Raw genomic sequence first — 17,874 nt, 5'->3', positions numbered from 1 at the left:
TGTTCACCCTCACAGTTCTAAACCTCCATAAACCACAGCCCATCCAGAACTCTGCTGCCTGTATTCGAACTCACAGCAAATCCCGATCACCCATCACCCCTGTGCTCACTGTTCTCCATTGGCTCCCGGTATGGCAGCACCTTAATTTTAATATTCTCATTCTTGTGCTTGAATCTCTCCATGGCCTCACCCTTCCATTTATTCACTTTCCCCTCTCCAATTCCTATAGAACATAGAGCATTACAGCGCAGTACAGGCCCTTCGGCCCTCGATGTTGCGCCGACCTGTGAAACCATCTGACCTACGCTATTCCATTTTCATCCATATGTCGATCCAATGACCACTTAAATGCCCTTAAAGTTGGCGAGTCTAATACTGTTGCAGGCAGGGCGTTCCACGCCCCTACTACTCTCTGTGTAAAGAAACTACCTCTGACATCTGTCCTATATCTATCACCCTTCAACTTAAAGCTATGTTCCCTCGTGTTTGCCATCACCATCCGAGGAAAAAGGCTCTCACTATCCACCCTGTCCAACACTCTGATTATCTTATATGTCTCTATTAAGTCACCTCTTCTCCTCCTTCTCTCTAACGAAAACAACCTCAAGTCCCTCAGCCTTTCCTCGTAAGACCTTCCCTCCATACCAGGCAACATCCTAGTAAATCTCCTCTGCACCTTTTCCAAAGCTTCCACATCCTTCCTATAATGCGGTGACCAGAACTGCACGCAATACTCCAGGTGCGGCCGCACCAGAGCTCTGGACAGCTGCAGCATGACCTCGTGGCTCCTAAATTCGATCCCCCCACTAATAAAAGCTAAAACACCATATGTCTTCTTAACAGCTCTATTCACCTGGGTGGCAACTTTCAGGGATTTATGTACCTGGACACCAAGATCTCTCTGCTCATCTACACGACCAAGAATCTTCCCATTAGCCCAGTATTCTGCAATCCTGTTGCTCCTTCCGAAGTGAATCACCTCACACTTTTCCACATTAAACTCTATTTGCCATCTCTCAGCCCAGCTCTGCAGCCTATCTATGTCCCTCTGTAACCTACAACATCCTTCGGCACTATCCACAACTCCACCGACTTTTGTGTCATCCGCAAATTTACTAACCCACCCTTCTACACCCTCATCCAGGTCATTTATAAAAATGACAAACAGCAGTGGCCCCAAAACAGATCCTTGCGGTACACCACTAGAAACTATACTCCAGGATGAACATTTACCATCAACCACCACACTCTGTCTTCTTTCAGCTAGCCAATTTCTGATCCAAATCACTAATTCACCTTCAATCACATACTTCTGTATTTTCTGCAATAGCCTACCGTGGGGAACCTTATCAAACGCCTTACTGAAATCCATATACACCACATCCAAGGCTTTACCCTCATCCACCTGTTTGGTCACCTTGTCAAAAAACTCAATAAGCTTTGTGAGGCACGACCTACCCTTCACAAAACCGTGCTGACTATCTCTAATGAACTTATTCTTTTCAAGATGATTATAAATCCTATCTCTTGTAACCTTTTCCAACATTTTACCCACAACCGAAGTAAGGCTCACAGGTCTATAATTACCAGCACTGTCTCTACTCCCCTTCTTGAACAAGGCGACAACATTTCCTATCCTACAGTCTTCCGGAACTATTCCTGTCGACAATGACGACATAAAAATCAAGGACAAAGGCTCTGCAATCTCCTCCCTGGCTTCCCAGAGAATCCTAGGATAAATCCCATCTGGCCCAGGGGACTTATCTATTTTCACACTTTCCAAAATTGCTAACACCTCCTCCTTGTGAACCTCAATCCCATCTAGCCTAGTCGTCTGTATCTCAGTATTCTCCTCGACAACATTTTCTTTCTCCACTGTAAATACTGACGAAAAAATATTCATTTAACACTTCCCCTATCTCCTCCGATTCCACACACAACTTCCCACTACTATCCTTGATTGGCCCTAACCTATCTCTAGTCATTCTTTTATTCCTGATATACCGATAGAAAGCCTTAGGGTCTTCTTTGATCCTATCCGCCAATGACTTCTCGTGTCCTCTCCTTGCTCTTCTTAGCTCTCCATTTAGATCCTTCCTGGCTAGCTTGTAACTCTCAAGCGCCCTAACTGAGCCTTCACGTCTCATCCTAACATAAGCCTTCTTCTTCCTCTGGACAAGCTCTTCAACTTCTTGAGTAAACCACGGCTCCCTCGCACGACAACTTCCTCCCTGCCTCACAGGTACATACTTATCAAGGACACGCAGTAGCTGCTCCTTGAATAAGCTCCACATTTCGATTGTGCCCATCCCCTGCAGTTTCCTTCCCCATCCTACACATCCTAAATCTTGCCTAATCGCATCATAATGTCCTTTCCCCCAGCTATAATTCTTGCCCTGCTGTATATGCCTGTCCCTGCCCATCGCTAAGGTAAACTTAACCGAATTGTGATCACTATCACCAAAGTGCTCACCTACATCTAAATCTAACACCTGGCCGGGTTCATTACCCAGTACCAAATCCAATGTGGCATCGCCCCTGGTTGGCCTGTCTACATACTGTGTCAGAAAACCCTCCTGCACACACTGGACAAAAACTGACCTATCTAAAGTACTCGAACTATAGTATTTCCAGTCAATATTTGGAAAGTTAAAGTCCCCCATAACCACTACCCTGTTACTCTCGCTCCTGTCAAGAATCATCTTTGCTATCCTTTCCTCTACATCTCTGGAACTATTTGGAGGTCTATAGAAAACTCCCAACAGGGTGACCTCTCCTCTCCTGTTTCTAACCTCGGCCCATACTACCTCAGTAGACGAGTCCTCAAACGTCCTTTCTGCCGCTGTAATACTTTCCTTGATTAACAATGACACACCACCCCCCCCCCCCTTTCACCCTCTTCTCTGTTCTTAGTGAAACATCTAAATCCCGGAACCCGCAACATCCACTCCTGCCCCTGCTCTACCCATGTCTCTGAAATGGCCACAACATCGAGATCCCAGGTACCAACCCATGCTGCAAGCTCACCCACCTTATTCCGGATGCTCCTGGTGTTGAAGTGGACACATTTTAAACCAAGCTCTTGCTTGCCAGTGCCCTCTTGTGTCCTTATAACCTTATCCCTGACCTCACTACTCTCAACATCCTGCACACTGGAACGACAATTTAGGTTCCCATTCCCCTGCTGAATTAGTTTAAACCCCCCCGAAGAGCACTAGCAAATCTCCCCCCCAGGATATTGGTACCCCTCTGGTTCAGGTGAAGACCACCCTGTTTGTAGAGGTCCCACCTACCCCAGAAAGAGCCCCAATTATCTAGGAAACCAAAACCCTCCCTCCTGCACCATCCCTGCAGCCACGTGTTCAACTCCTCTCTCTCCCTAATCCTCACTTCGCTAGCACGTGGCACGGGCAACAACCCAGAGATAACAACTCTGTTTGTTCTCGCTCTAAGCTTCCACCCTAGCTCCCTGAATTTCTGCCTTAAATCCCCATCTGTCTTCCTACCTATGTCGTTGGTGCCTATGTGGACCACGAGTTGGGGCTGCACCCCCTCCCCCTTGAGGATCCTAAAAACACGATCCGAGACATCACATACCCTGGCACCTGGGAGGCAACACACCAACCGTGAGTCTCTCTCGTTCCCACAAAACCTCCTATCTGTTCCCCTAACTATGGAGTCCCCAATGACTAATGCTCTGCTCCTCTTACCACTTCCCTTCTGAGCAACAGGGACAGACTCTGCGCCAGAGACCTGTATCCCATTGCCTATCCCTGGTAAGTCGTCTCCCCCAACAGTATCCTAAACGGTATACCTGTTGTTGAGGGAAACGGCCACAGGGGATCCATGCACTGCCTGCTGGTTCCCTCTCCTTCCCCTGACGGTAACCCATCTACCTTCTTCTTTTACCTGAGGTGTGACTTCCTCCCGATAACTCCTATCAATAATCCCCTCCGCCTCCCGAATGATCCGAAGTTCCTCCAGCTCCAGCTCCAGTTCCCTAACGCGGTCCTCGAGGAGCTGGAGCTGGGTGCACTTCCCGCAGATGCAGTCAGCAGGGACATCCTTGGCGACCCTTACCTCCCACATTCTGCAGGAGGAACATTCAACTGCCTTAACCTCCATTCCCACTATTATAAATTCCCAAGTTTTTAACCAATCACACGATAAAACAAGAAGAGAAATAGAAAAAGCCTTACCTTACCTACACACAACCGAGTCCTTTTTTTTGGTAAGAAGAGGAGGGCGGGTGGGAGACACTGCAAGAGTAGTGTCTCGGGTTCAGAAACAGCCCAAATATATAGGTTTCTACTTACCCAGCAGTCCCTGCTCCACCGAAACCCCCGATGAAATTGACTTCCCAGCTGTATTCCTGCAAATCTTTCGACTTCAATCTTTTTTCAGTTCTCATTGTAAAGTGAATTTCTTTCCCTCTGTATCTGTCCCGAGCCACGATTTTAGACTCTGCAGAGAGACTGCTGCTGACGGTACAGAATTGGGATCCAAAAAGAGATGTGAATCGCACAGCCGGCCACTTCCATTGCGGTCTGCACAATATCCCATGCTGGGTGCGGCTCCAGCCCAGTCACATCATCTATGTGCTGTCAGCGTGGTCTTCACAGCCGGCCACCTCTACTATGCCCTGCACAGTGTCCCAAGCTGCGCAGGGCACTAGCTCAATTGTACCCTGTATGTGTTGCACCTTTGAGGGTGGATTTGAAAGTGATGTCAATGTACCATACCAGCAGCTTCGATGTACTTCTTTAAACTTTTTCTGTGCATGTCCACTGACAGCCTGTGTTAGTCACTCACCGCTGAACATACATTCAGTAGCAAAAGGAAACCCCACTGGTGTTATTTAAAAGGACCAGGCATCTAGCCTACAGGCTTTTGACTTACTTCTGCTATTGTAAAGTTAGTGGAGGTGTAGTGGATGTTTTTCTGGAGGTTGTGTTGTGAGCTGCTGCAGACATTCAGGGACATTTGTGAACTATACAGTAAATGGAAAAGTCCTGGGGAAAATTGATGTACCGAGAGATTTGGGTGTTCAGGTCCATTGTTCCCTGAAGGAGGCAACGCAGGTAAATAGAGTGGTCAAGAAGGCATTCGGCATGCTTTCCTTCATCGGACGGGGTATTGAGTACAAGAGTTGGCAGGTCATGTTACAGTTGTATAGGACTTTGGTTCGGCCACATTTGGAATACTGCGTGCAGTTCTGGTCGCCACATGACCAAAAGGATGTAGATGCTTTGGAGAGGGTGCAGAGGAGGTTCACCAGGATGTTGCCTGGTATGGAGGGCGCTAGCTATGAAGAGAGGTTGAGTAGATTAGGATTATTTTCATTAGAAAGACGGAGGTTGAGGGGGGACCTGATTGAGGTGTACAAAATCATGAGAGGGATAGACAGGTTGGATAGGAAGAACCGTTTTCCCAGAGTGGGGGATTGAATTACTAGGGGTCACGAGTTCAAAGTGAGAGGGGAAAAGTTCAGGGGGGATATGCGTGGAAAGTTCTTTACGCAGAGGGTGGTGGGTGTCTGGAACGCGTTGCCAGCGGAGGTGGTAGACGCGGGCACGATAGTGTCTTTTAAGATGTATCTAGACAGATACATGAATGGGCAGGAAGCAAAGAGATACAGAGCCTTAGAAAATAGACGACATGTTTAGATAGAGGATCTGGATCGGCACAGGCTTGGCGGGCCGAAGGGCCTGTTCCTGTGCTGTAATTTTCTTAGTTCTTAGTTCTTTGTGTACAGAGGATTTGGTGACCCAACTCTGGACGACGTATGGGGACTGTAGTTACAGTGTCTCTGGGTCTGTAACATGACCAACAAATGGAGCAGATGCTGCGGAGAGGGGAAGCTCTGGAAAGAGAGAGGAGGAGAGGGCTCATCCCTGCCCACCCCGGGTGCTCCAAGAGCACTTTTCCTACCTACACCTAACCCAGGAGCAATGTGTGAGGTGACTCTGATTCAATAAGGAGGTTGTCACAGAGCTGTGTCACCTCCTGTAACACAACCTGGAGCCTCACACCAGGGTGAGGACGGAGTTGTCAGTGGTTGTTAAGCTCACAGTTTCATTGAACTTCTATGTATCTGGATATTTACAGGCAGGAGCAGGTGACATATCCAACATGGAGTGGTAGAAATTGATGGAGTCATTTGCAACACAGAAAGAGGCCATTCAGCCCCTCACTGCCAGATTACTGTGCAACAATCCAGTCAGCCCCACTCTCCCACTCCCCCGCTCAACCCCCGTATCTCTGCAAGTTCATTTCCTTCAGGTTTCCATCCAGTTTCCTTTTGAAATCTTTGATTGTCTCGGCTTCCACCATCCTCATGGGCAGTGAGTTCCAGCTCATTACCATCCACTGTGTAAAAAGGTTCCTCCTCATATTCCCCTGCATATGTTAACCAAAACCTTCCATCTGTGCCCCCTGGTCCGTGTTGCATCAGTTAATGGGAACAGTTTTTCCTTGTCTATCTTAGCTAAGTCTATCATAATCATGTGCACCTCTATCAAATCTCTCTCAATCTCCTTTACACCAGGAGAACAACTCCATCTTCTCCAAACTCACTTTGTAACAAAACTCCCATCCCTGGAATCATTCTGGTAAATCTCCTCTGCACCCTGTCAAGGACTTTCACATCCTTCCTACAGTCTGGTGACCAGAACAGGGCACAGTTCTCTTGTTGGGGTCTCACCAAAGCTTTGTAAAGTTTCAGCTAAACCGCCCTGATTTTGTATATTTGCCTCTAATGATGAAGCCCAAGATCTGATATGTTTTGCTAAACACTCTGCTAATATGTCCTGCCACCTTCAAAGATCAATGCATATGGAGCCCCAGGTCCTTCTGTTCCTGCACAATCTTTTGAACTGTGTCATTAAGTCTATAATAAAAGCAAAATACTGCGGATGCTGGAAATCTGAAACAAAAACAAGAAATGCTGGATTCACTCAGCAGGTCTGGCAGCATCTGTGGAAAGAGAAGCAGAGTTAACGTTTCGGGTCAGTGACCCTTCTTCGGAACTGACAAATATTAGAAAAGTCACAGATTATAAACAAGTGAGGTGGGGGTTGGGCAAGAGATAACAAAGGAGAAGGTGCAGATTGGACCAGGCCACATAGCTGACCAAAAGGTTACGGAGCAAAGGCAAACAATATGTTAATGCTGTGTTGAATGACAAAGCATTAGTACAGATTTGGTGTGAATATACTGAATATTGAACAGCAGCAAGTGCAAACCTGAAGAAAAACAACCTGAAAAAAACAGTGGGTAAGCAAACTGAACAAACTAAGATGAAATGAAATAAATGCAAAAAAAGATTGTAAAAAATGTAAAAAGGAATGTAAAAAAAAAGGAAGAAAAAATAACTAAAAATGACTAAAAATGAAAGTAAAGTGGGGGGCTGTCATGCTCTGAAATTATTGAACTCAATGTTCAGTCCGGCAGGCTGTAGTGTGCCTAATCGTAGATGAGATGCTGTTCCTCGAGCTTGCGTTGAGGTTCACTGGAACACTGCAGCAATCCCAGGACAGAGATGTGAGCATGAGAGCAGGGGGGAGTGTTGAAATGGCAAGCAACCGGAAGCTCAGGGTCCTGCTTGCGGACTCAGCTCAGTCACTGACCATTGTGTAACATCAATGTCGACCATCCTCCAGTCTGAAAAATAACCATTTAACACATTTCTCTTTTTGCTCTCCTTAGGACAATTTTTGATCCAATTGTATGCAATTCCATGAGCTTCAATTTTGTTAACCAAGCTTGTGTGTGGTTCTTAATCAAATACTTTCATAAAATCCAGGTAGACACCATCCACCACATCCCCTTCATCAACCTTCTCTGATCATCGAAATAAATTCAATTAGCCCATCAAGCATAATCTGCCTTTTAGAAATCCGTGCTGACACTCCATAATTAACTCAAACCTCTCCAAGTGTGTGTTGTCCTTTTTCCATGATCATTGTTTCTAAAACCTTACTCACCACTGATGTTACACGAACTGACCAGTAGTTACTAGGCCTGTGTGTTGCCCATTGATAATTCTGGGATGTGAGCATGACCATCTATGTCATCATTTTCTCCCTCAGCAGGGAGAAGCAGGATGAGAGATCCCATGGCTTTGTCAGGATAGCGGGATTCCTGATGGTGAAGGTGGCTCTGCGGGGTTTCCATGTCAACGGGGAGAGGGTCAGCAACTGAAAGAACTCTCACTCCATTAATGTACAGTTGGTGTGTGAGCATGCCCAGTAAATCATGTTGGTGAATGTCCACTATCGTGGCAGCAGCCACCATACCTTCATTCTGAAGCAGACAACCAGTCCCAACACTGCGGGTCTCCATGCAGAACCAGAATGACACTCCTCGGAGACAAAGGAAACCCCCCTCTATACCCAACTCATGTTTCTACAACCCCAAACCATCTCCCACCACCAACCAAACGCACACAATTAACATGTGTAAAATGTGAGCAATGGAGTCACCAGGAACATGTTGGAACTGACCATCGGTGTGATGAAGCTTTACTTCCGATGTCTGAACCGCTCGGGGGGAGTCCTCCAGTACACACTGGAGCAGGTGCCCACGTTCATGGTGTTCTGCTGCACCCTTCATTTCATCACCATCACGAGGACACAGGCATTGGCAGCAGGAATCCGGAGGCCACCTCAGGAGAATGAGGAGGAGGCAGGGAGGATATTTTCTGGATGCCTTCCACCAGGACAGGCTGTCGGAGAGTCCCTGCTAAGATTCAGTTTCCTATAGGACAACTTCCCTTTCCCACAATGAATCCCCCATTCTCCACCATTACACCCGTCTGAGACGCCCCATCACAGTGTTATTCCAGCACAAAAGGAACTATTCAGTCCGACGTGTCTGCGTCACCTTTCCGAATGAGCAATTCACCTAATCCCATTCCCTGCCTTCTTCCCATAATCCTGCACATTCTTCCTTCTAATACACCAAATTATTCAGCTTTAGCATGTTTGTAGATGTGGTCACCCAAGAGCTGAAGATTATGCAGGGAGAGAAGGAATTGGTGATCCCCAGACAGTCAAAAAGAATCAGGCAGGGAGTGCTGCAAACCCTTCAGTGCATCTCACTCTCCAACAGGTATTCAGTTCAGAATACTGAGGAAAGTGATGCTTCACCTGGGGGGCGCAGCCAGAGCCAAATCCGTGTCAACACGGTTGGCAGAGCTGCAGAGCGGGGTAGAGGGATGACTGGAAGAGCCATAGTGATCAGTAGTCAGGGGAACAGGCAGGTGTTTATGTGGCCACAGACGCGAATCGAGGATGGTGTGCTGCTTCCCTGGTGCCAGGGTCAAGGATGTCACTGAGCGACTGCAGAGCATCCTGAAGGAGAAGGGGAACAGCCAGCTGTCATGGTCCACATCGGAACCAGCAACAGAGGTAGAAAGAGGAATGTCGTCCTGCAGTCAGAATTTATGGAGCTAGGGAAGAAATTAGGCCAGCAGGACATCAAAGTAGTAACTTCTGGATTAGTCCCAGTGCCATGCACAGCTGAGTATAGAAATAGAAAACTAAAACAGATGAATGCGTGGCTGGGAAGACGGTGCAGGAGGGAGGGATACAGATTCCTGGATATTGGGACCGGCTCTGAAGGAGATGGGACCTGTACAGGCCTGACTGGTTGCACCTGATTGGAGCCGGGACTGAGTTACTTGCAGAACGTTTTGCTCGTGCCGTCGGGGAGGGTATAAACTAGTTTTGCAGGGGGGTGGGGACCTGAGGGTAGACTCAGTTGGGACAAAACCTGAAATGAAAATAGAAGGCAGAAAATTAATGGATGAGTTTAGAAAACAGAGGAAAAGAGGGTTAGAATTTTTTTTAACTGTTTGGCTGTGCTCAAGGGTATCTATTTCAATGCAAGAAGTATAGCAAATAAAGCAGATGAGCTGAGGGCAAGGTGGACAGGTGGCAGTATGATATCATAGCTATCACAGAAACATAGCTGAAGGAGGGACAGGAATGGCAGCTCAACGTTCCTGGTTACAGGGTTTTCAGACACAATAGGGAGGGGTTAAAGAAAGGAGGGGAAGTGGCAATTTCGGTCAAGACATCTATTGCAGCTGTGAGGAGGGATGAAATGTTGGAAGGTTCATCAACTGAGGCAATATGGATTGAGCTAAGGAACCAAAAAGGGGCAACCTCACTGCTGGGAGTGTGATCCCGTCAGCCAAACAGTCCGAGGGAGATAGAAGAGCAGATATGTAGGCAAGTCTCTGAGAAGTGCAAGAACAATAGGGCAGTAATAGTAGGGGATTTTAATTACCCCAATATTAACTGGGATAATTTTAGTATGAAAAGAATTAATGGAACAGAAATCCTGAGGTGCATTCAGGAGAACGTTTTTGGCCAGGATGTAGCAAGTCCAACAGCAGAGGGTGCAGTTTTAGACATTGTTTTTGGAAATGAAGATGGGCAGGTGGAAGGAGTGGCAGGGAAGAGCATTTTGGTGGGAGTGATCATAATTCAGTTAGTTTTAACTTAATTATGGAACAGGACAAGAGATACATCAGGAGTTAGAGTTCTCAATGGGGAAAGGCGAATATTACTAAACTGAGGAGCGAAAGTGGACTGGAAACAGCTGTTTGAAGGTAATTCAGTCTCAGAGCAGTGGGAGGCATTCAAAGGGAAGATTCAAAAGGTTCAGGATAAACATGTTCCCACAAAGAAAAAGGGTGAGGCGGCCAAATCTCGAGTCCCATGGATGTCAAGGAGCCGACAGGGTAGGATAACGCAGAAAAGGAAAGCTTCTGTCCGACACTGAGAACTTAATACTGCAGAAAGCCGAGAGGAGTATAGAAAGTGGAGGGATCAAATCAAAAAGGAAGTTAGGAAAGGAAAGTGAGGGTATGAAAGAATATTGGCAAGCAAAATCAAGGTGAACCCAAAGATGTTTTCTCAATACATTAAGAGTAAGAGTATAACTAAGGGGAGAGTAGGACCCATAATAGATCAGAAAGGTAACCTTTGTATAAGGGTGGAAGATATTGGACTGGTTCTTATTGAGCACTTTGCGTATGTCTTCAGAAAAGAGGGGGGGATTTAGATATTGTCGTTAAGGAGGAAGAGTGTGAATTATTGGATATAATAAACATAGGGAGAGAGGAAGTATTAATGGGATTAGCATCCTTGAAAGTTGAAACATCACCAGGGCCGGATGAAATGTACCCCAGGCTGTTCAAAGAAGCAAGAGAGGAAATAGCAGAGGGTCTGCCTACCATCATTTCCCAATCTCACTGGATACAGGTGTGGTGCCGGAGTATAGGAGAATTGCTAACATTGTACCTCTGTTTAAAAATGGAGCGAAGGATTGTCTGAATAATTACAGGCTAGTCTGTCTAACATCAGTAGTGGGCAAATTATTGGAATCTATTCTGAGAGACGGGATAAACTGTCATTTAGAAAGGCACAGGTTTATCAAGGATAGTCAGCATGGATTTGTTAAGTGACTCTCTTGTTTGACCAAATTGATCGAATTTTTTGAAGCTGTTACAAGGAATATAGATGAGGGTAGTGCAGTTGATGTGGTCTACATGGATTTTAGCAAGGCTTCTGACAAGTTCCCACATGACAGCCTGATTCAAAAAATAAAATCCCATGGCGTGCAGAGAAATGCAGCAAGGCGGATACAAAATTGGCTCAGTGGCAGGAAACACAGGGTAATTATTGACAAGTATTTTTGCGACTGGAGATCTGACCCCATTGTCATTCCAAAGGGCTCAGTAATGGGTCCCATGCTTTCTGTGGTCTATATTAAAGATTTAGACATAAATTTAGGGGGTATGATCAAGACTTTTGCAGACGACACAAAGATTGGCCATGTGGTGGATAGCGAGAAGGATAGCTTTAGGCTGCAGGAAGATATTGACGGTCTGGTCAGATGGGCAGAAAAATGGGAATCGACCTGGATAAGTGTGAGGTGATGCATTTGGGGAGCTCAAACAAGCAAAGGAATACACGATTACTAGGACAATACTGAGAAATGTAGAGGAAGTAAGGGACTTTGGAGTGAATGCCCACATATCCCTGAAGATAGCGGGACAGGTCAATAAGGCAGTTAAGAAGGCATATGGAATCATTTCCCTTTTTAGCCGAGGTATAGAATGTAAGAGCTGGGAGGTTATGCTGGAACTGTATAAATCATTGGTTAGGCCACAACTTGAATACGTTGTGCAGTTCTAGTAACCACATTACAGAAAGGAGGCAATTGCACTAGAGAGGGTACAGAGGAGATTTACGAGGATGTTGCCAGGACTGGAAAAATGCAGCTATGAGGAAAGATTGGATAGGCTGGGGTTGTTCTTCATGGAACAGGGAAGGCTTGAGGGGAGATCTGATTGAAATGAACAACATTTTGTGGGCCCTGCATTGAGTGGAGGTGAAGGGTCTATTCACCTTAGCAAAAATGTCAGTGACTAGGGGACATAGAGTTAAAGTGATTGGCAGAAATATCAGAAGTGAGTTGAGGAAAAACATGTTCACCCAGAAATACAAAATTGCCTCGGTGACAGGAAACAAAGGGTAATTGTTGACGGGTATTGACTGGAGGACTGTTACCAGTCGTGTTCCAGAGGGCTTGGTACTGGGTCCCCTGCTTTTAGTGAGGGTCTGTAACTCACTTCATGAAAGGATGGTTGAGGCAGAAACCCTCTACTCATTCAAAAGGAGTCTGGATGTGCACCTCAAGTGTCATAATCTGCAGGGCTACGGATCAAATGATGGAAGGAGTGATTAGAATAGTTGGATAATTTTTCGGCTGGTACAGACACGATGGGCCAAGTTACCTCTTTCTGTGCCTTAAATTTTCTACGATTCTATGACTCTATAACACGAAACACGCTATCCTCGTTAACACTCACAATTCTGTCAACAAACTATCAAGACTATCAGAAATGATTTTCCATGAAGCTATCCTGCTGCTTGTCATTTATTAAGATATGATTTTACAAGTAAGAAATATTTTTGTGCTGGGTTATGGCCTCCAGAATTTTCCAATAATCAACATTAGGCTGATAGTTACAAGGCTTATCCAACCTCCCCTTCTTTAAACAGGGTGTAACGTTTACATCCCTTCAGTTCTATGGCATCATTTTTAAAAATTCATTCATGGGATGTGGACATCGCTGGCCAGGCCAGCATTTATTGCCCATCCCTAATTACCCATGCGAAGGTGGTGATGAGCTGCCTTCTTGAACCACTGCAGTCCATGTGGGGTAGATACACCCACAGTGCTGTTAGGAAGGAAGTTCCAGTATTTTGACCCAGCGACAGTGAAGGAACGGCAAGATAGTTTCAAATCAGCATGGTGTGTGGCTTGGAGGGGAACTTGCAGGTGGTGGTGTTTCCATACATCTGCTGCCCTTGCCCTTCTATATGGTAGAGGTTGTGTGTTTGGAAGGTGCTGTCTAAGGAGCCTTGGTGTGTTGCTGCAGTGCATTTTGTAGATGGTACACACTGCTGCCACTGGTGGAGGGAGTGAATGTTGTGGATGGGGTGCCAATCAAGCGGGCTGCTTTGTACTGGATGGTGCCGAGCTTCTTGAGCGTTCTTGGAGCTGCACCCATCCAGACAAGCGGAGAGTATTCCATCACACTCCTGGCTTGTGCCTTATAGATGGTGGACTGGCTTTGGGGAGTCAGGAGGTGAGTTAATCGCCTCAGCATTCCTCGCCTATGACCTGCTCTTTGAGCCATGGTATTTATATGGCTACTCCTGTTCTGTTTCTGGTCAATGGTCGCCCCTAGGATGTTGATAGTGGTGGATTCAGCTATGATAATGTCATTGAATGTCAAGGGAGATGATTAGATTCTCTCTTGTCGGAGACCGTCATTGCCTGGCACTATGGCAGTGTGAATGATACTTGCCAATTATCAGCCCAAGCCTTGATATTGTCCAGGTCTTGTTGCATTTCTACACGGACTGCTTCAGGATTTGAGGAGTCACGAATGGTGCTGAAAATTGTGCAATCATCAGCCAACATCCCCACTTCTGGTCTGGTGATTGAAGGAAGGTCATTGATGAAGCAGCTGAAGATGGTTGGGTCTCAGACACTACCCTGAGGAACTCCTGCAGTGATGTCCTGGAGTTGAGATGATTGACCTGCAACGACCACAACCATCTTCCTTTGCGTTCGGTATGACTCCAACCAGCAGAGAGTTTTCCTGCTGATTCCCACGGACTTCATTTTTGCTCTGGCTCCTTGATGCCATACTCAGTCAAATGCTGCCTTGATGTCAAGGCAGTCACCTCTTGAATTCAGCTCCTTTGTCCATGTTTGAACCAAGGCTGTAATGAGGTCAGGAGCGGTGTGACCCTGGCGGAACCCAAACTGAACGTCACTAAGCAGGTTATTGCTAAGCAAGTGCTGTTTGATAGCATTGTCGATGACACCTTCCATCACTTTACTGATGATTGAGAATAGGCTGATGGGGCGGTAATTGGCCGGGTTGGACTTGTCCTGCTTTTTGTGTACAGGAAATGGCTGGGCAATTTTGCACATTGACGGGTAGATGCCAATGTTGCAGCTGTACTTGAACAGTTTGATGGGGGAACGGAAGTTCTGGAGCACAGGTATTCAGTACTATTTCAGGAATATTGTCAGGGCCCATAGCCTTTGCAGTATCCCGTGCCTTCAATCGTTTCTTGATATCATGCTGAGTGAATCCAACCCTGAGAAGCAGTACTGTATACTCCCCTCCACCTCCAGTCTGAACAATGACTGTTCACCACTTCTCTCTGCTTTCTGTCCCTGAGTCAGTGTCATATTCACACTATCACTGTCACATTAATCCATGTCATGACAAGTCTATGAAATATCCACACTATCACTGTCACATTAATCCATGTCATGACAAGTCTATGAAATATCCACACTATCACTGTCACATTTATCCATGTCATGACAAGTCTATGAAATGTCAGCTGATCACAGGCCGTTTGAATATCTATATACATAAGTGGATATACATGAGTAGGGGCGAAAGATGTTGATATGGTTCTTAATGAATACTTTGTATCTGTCTGAACAGAAGAGGGGATGATGTAGATATTGTGGTTAAGGAGGAGGAGTGTGAATTATTGGATGTGATATACATAGGGAGAGAGGAAGTATTAATGGGATTAGCATCTTTGAAAGTTGATATATCACCAGGGCCAGATGAAATGTATTCCAGGCTGTCAAAAGAAGTGAGAGAGGAAATAGCAGAGGGTCTGACCATCATTTTCCAATCCTCACTGGATACAGGTGTAGTGCCAGAGGATTGGTGAACTGTTAACATTGTAACTCTTTAAAAATGGAGCAACGGATAGACCAAATAATTGCAGGCCAATCAGTGTAACCTCAGTCGTGGGCAAATTATTGCAATGTATTCTGAGAGACAGGATAAACTGTCACTTAGAAAGGCTCAGGTCAATCAAGGACAGTCAGCATGGATTTGTTAAGGGAAGATATTGTTGACTAACTTGATTGAATTTTTCGACCAAGTCGCAAGGATGATAGATGAGGGTAGTGTGGATGATATGGTCTCCGTGGATTTTGGCAAGGCTTTTGACAAGGTCCCATGTGGCATACTAGGTAAAAAAAATACAGTCCCATGGAATCCAGGGAAATGCAGAAAGCTGGATACAAAATTGGCTCAGTGACAGGAAACAAAGGGTGATTGTTGACGGGCGTTTTACTGACTTGAGGTCTATTTCCATTGGCATTCCACAGGGCTCAGTACTGGGTCCCCAGCTTTTAGTAGTAAATATTAACGATTTGAACGTACATGTAGGGGGCATGATCAAGATGTGTGCAGATGGTACACAGATTGGCTGTGCGGTAGCTGGTGAGGAGGATAGCTGGGCTGCAGGAAAATATGGATGGCAGAAAATATTGATGGGGCGGCACAGTGGTGCAGTGGTTAGCACTGCAGCCTCACAGCTCCAGGGACCCGGGGTCGATTCCGGGTGCTGCCTGTGTGGAGTTTGAAAGTTCTCCCTGTGTCTGCGTGGGTTTTCTCCGGGTGCTCCGGTTTCCTCCCACAAGCCAAAAGACTTGCTGGTTGGTAGGTAAATTGGCCGTTATAAATTGTCACTAGTATAGGCAGGTGGTAGGGAAATATAGGGAAAGGTGGGGATGTTTGGTAGGAATATGGGATTAGTTTAGGATTAGTATAAATGGGTGGTTGATGGTCGGCACATACTCGGTGGGCCGAAGGGCCTGTTTCAGTGCTATATCACTAATCTAAAAAAAAAAGTGTCAAATGGAATTCAGCCTGGTTAAGTATGAGACGATGTAATTGAGGAGGTCAAACAAGGCAAAGGGATAGACAATCAATCGTAAAATACTGAGAAGTGTAGAGGAAGTGAGGGACCTTGGAGTCAATGTCCACTGATGTCCTGAATGTAGCAGGTCAGGTCGATAAGGTGGTTAAGAAGGCATATGGAATCCTTTCCTTTATTAGCTGAGGGATAGAATACAAGAGCAGTGAGGTTATGCTGGAACTGTATAAATCATTGGTTGGGCCACAACCTGAGTACTCTGCAGTTCTGGTCACCTAATTACACAAAGGATGGAATTGCACTAGAGAGGGTACAGAGGAGATTTACAAGGATGTTTGCCAGGACTGGAAAAATGCAGCTATGAAGAAAGATTAGATAGGCTGGGGTTGTTCTACTTGGAACAGAGAAGGCTGAAGGGAGATCTGATTGAAAGGGACATAATTTTGTGGGGCCTGGATAGAGTGGAGGTGAAGAGTCTATTCACCTTAGCAGAGAGATCAGTGACTAGGGGGCAGAGACTTAAAGTGCTCGGTAGAAGGATTAGCGGGGAGTTGAGGAGAAACTTGTTCACCCAAAAATACAAAATGGGCTCAGTGGCAAGAAACAAAGGGTAATTGTTATAATAAAAGCAAAATACTGCGGATGCTGGAAATCTGAAGTAAAACACGAAATGCTGGAAATACTCGGCAGGTTTGGCAGCATCTGTGGAGGGAGAAGCAGAGTAAACGTTTCAGGTCAATGATGAAGGGTCACTGACCTGGAACGTTAACTCTGCTTCTCTCTCCACAGATGCTGCCAAACCTGCTGAGTATTTCCAGCATGTCTTGTTTTTATTAAAGGGCAGTTGATGACGGATATTTTACTGACCTGAGGACTGTTTACAGTGGCGTTCCACAGGGTTCAGTACTGCATCCCCTGTTTATAGTGAGAGTCTAGAAATTACTGCCTGAAAGGATAGTTGAAGCAGAATCCCTCCACTCAGTGAAAAGGAAACTGGATGTTCACCTCAACTGTCATTAACTGCAGGGCTGTGGATCAATTGCTAGAAGATGGGATTAGAATAGGTGGATCATTTTCCGGCCGGTGCAGACACAATGGGCCAAGTGGCCTCTTTCTGTATCTTAAACTTTCTATGATTATATTACATGAAACACTCACAGTTACGTCCTCAACGAACTTGATGAAGATTTTCAGGAATGATATTTCATTAACCTTTCCGTGCTGCTTGTCATTTATTATCACGTGTTTTACAAACAGGATATATTTATGTGTTGGGTTATGACCTCTAGAAGTTTCCAACCACCAACATTAGACTGATGGTTACAGGGTTTACCCAACCTCTCCATTTTAAACAGGGTTGAACATTGACAATCCTCCAGACCTCTGGCATCACTCCCATATCCAAGGAGGACTGAAAGATTCTGTCCAGTGCTTCTGTCATTTCCACCATTCCTTCCCTCAGTAACCCTCACAAAACCCATGCAGACTGGATAAATGTTCTACTTTATTGTGGTACAAAAGTGTTGAATTGAAAGGGGTTAACTGAACCAGTTTGTTCAGTGACTGTAATTAATGTCAGTCTCCA

The sequence above is a fragment of the Heterodontus francisci genome, unplaced genomic scaffold (genome assembly GCF_036365525.1).
Source record: "Heterodontus francisci isolate sHetFra1 unplaced genomic scaffold, sHetFra1.hap1 HAP1_SCAFFOLD_92, whole genome shotgun sequence".
NCBI classification, from domain to species: domain Eukaryota; kingdom Metazoa; phylum Chordata; class Chondrichthyes; order Heterodontiformes; family Heterodontidae; genus Heterodontus; species Heterodontus francisci.
The sequence above is the reverse complement of the archived record's forward strand: the minus strand, read 5'-3'. Positions refer to the sequence as shown.